Source organism: Arctopsyche grandis, chromosome 9, assembly GCF_051622035.1.
Source record: "Arctopsyche grandis isolate Sample6627 chromosome 9, ASM5162203v2, whole genome shotgun sequence".
Lineage (NCBI taxonomy): Eukaryota > Metazoa > Arthropoda > Insecta > Trichoptera > Hydropsychidae > Arctopsyche > Arctopsyche grandis.
This window is the reverse complement of record NC_135363.1, coordinates 19,734,719-19,737,373: the sequence shown is the minus strand read 5'-3', so window position 1 is coordinate 19,737,373 and position 2,655 is coordinate 19,734,719.

Below are 2,655 nucleotides of genomic sequence, written 5' to 3'. Positions count from 1 at the left end.
TGATTGCACTGCCGAAACGGTTTAACATCAAATAGGCAAAAGATATCCCACCTATTTATTATTGTCACCACTTTTTGAATATATTTCAAATTTATAATTTACTAGCTGAACCCGGCATGCGTTGCAATGCCACGATAACGCATGCAATTACCGTTCCCGTTCTCATTTGTCGGAAAAACGCAGGCGGCGAACATGACTTGACTTGACTAAAAAAAACGATAGAAGGTGGCAAACACTTTTTCAATTATTCAATTGTTTGTTTATTTTACACTACCAACGTAGGTTGCGAATTGGTTTGAAATTATTTGCCATGCAATGCCACTCATTCCCATGTTTCCCGTTTCTGGTCCCGTTTTTGGGGGATTTTCTTTTTACAGAAACCATCGCGGATATGCACACAATAACTCTTTAGGTTTCATCGCAATTGGTTGAATGGTATAGGAACGCATACGTGACAGACAAACAGAAAAACAGACACACATTGATTTTTATAAATATACATATATGTATATGTAGATTATTTTTTTATGCACAAGTTTAATATCACAGGTTGGGGGCAACCGTCATGTCCATCATGATAATAATAAACGTTCAATTGTATATATTTTTTTAAAAAATTAGATTTTTTTCCCTCCTGAAATTGAAACGTTGTTATATTTTAGCATGAAATTGTAAGAGTTTTGTATGAAGAATATTGAACTTTTTTTTATATTTTTAGATTATTTATATTAAAAAACATGTTTTCAGTGGATAGTCATAAAATTTTATATACGGGTATGAAAGAGACTCAAAGTAAGAACCGTTGGCGTATATTAACATCGCAACTTGATGTTTCGTAATGCAACCTGGTGGCTTGTCTACGACGCTGACAGCTCGGAGTTTAAAATTGTGTTCGTTTTTTAAAGGAATTTTTTTCACTGTGTTTTTTTGTACTTAAAATTTTCATTTTTTATTACATATATACATATATATATATATATATATATACATACATACATACAAACATATGTATGTGTAAAAACAATGAATGGAACATCTTGAGCAGATTTTCATATTCACTTTTATTAAATTCAATATCTAGCAGAGGAAAATTTTAATATGTACAATAATAGCTTTGCTAGATATTTTCGGAATGAAAATCTAAATACGAAGGAGATATCCCATTAGAGGGGCGTCTTCAAAAGGCGCCATCGCGCTTTTCAGCATCGGGCCGCCGAAAAGAACTAATATAACACGTTATAATAAATTCCGACAGGCCATTTGTGCCTTATGTTCCCGTTTTCGCCGACTTGGGCACTGATCTCATCATTTTAATAGGCCGGTTATGGCGCCGTAAGGCTTTGGCCGTGCGCCACCTACACAAAAATAATTTTCTTCTGGCAATTGTGCACAATGTGCTTTCGGCTCGCGGTGGGATCAAAACTTGAAAGGGGAAGCGCAAAAACGAAACGTTAATCACTTCATAATGTCCGGACGGTGTACAGTACACGACCACCTCGACTTCAAAGAACACCCCTCGCCTTGTATAAAAAATCTGCTCGAGGAAAATTGAGCCTATTTTTCGTACCTTATACACCACCTCGTCATCTGCGTAGCCGAAGAGAAAATTTCACCTGCGAGGTCGTTTAGAAACGAATTTTTAATCAGCGCAGCGGTGAGATTGCTTTAATTTTGTTTAACGGTTTTGTTAATTCTTCAGAGAAATATTTGAGCAGCGTCAGAACGTAATTTCCAATTTCAAACCTTTTCAAGTCGTAATGAATTATGTAGATCTGCTTTCCTTATCATTAACCTGTTCAATTGACCCAAAAACGTATATTCTACATTTTTAAAACAACAAATAGTTATGATTCTTACTATTTTATTGAAATACTGTCTCTATTTCTTACATAAATCTAACTAAATATAAATTTGGAATAACTCTTTTAAGTCAAATTCATACTAGACATTGATAGTTTGATTTTTAAAAATTATTGGAAACTTCAAAGATATGTTATTGTATGTCAATCTTTATAAATAAAATTTATCTAGGAGTGTTCATTTAAAACCAGCAACATATGTAACTCAGTGGTTAGCGTTATAATGCTATCAACTTAAGGGTCATATGTTCAATTCCTGACTTATTGTTTCTGACCAGACCAGATATATACATATATGTAACTCCAGGTCAATCGTTTCCTATCAGAATTTGTCAATTTATCTCATTTCATTGTTTCAAACTTATTGGCAACCTATCCTCATTTGTTACAATTATTAGAATACAATTTTAAATTTACAATAATAGTGTTATTAAGTACATATGTAGAAATTTGGCTATCGCCTTAACGCAAGACCTGTAATAGAAACGTTGTAAATATATATTTATTTAATTACACAAATAAGTAAAAAGACTATTCAACATTTAATAAGATATGTATATTAAAAGCATGTTCATCAAAAAGAGGAAACTACTTCACGGTGAAGGATTTAATGAATATTTTGTGTATTGAATCGTCCATTTAAGAACAGTCAGAATGTTTAATCTATTAAGGATTTTAGCACACTATTAAGTTGTAGGCTGTTTAATTGTAGATAAATCGAAATAATTATCAACTGTGAGAATATGTAAATATGGTATCAATAGCATAATTTAATAAATAAAAATAAAATATTTTT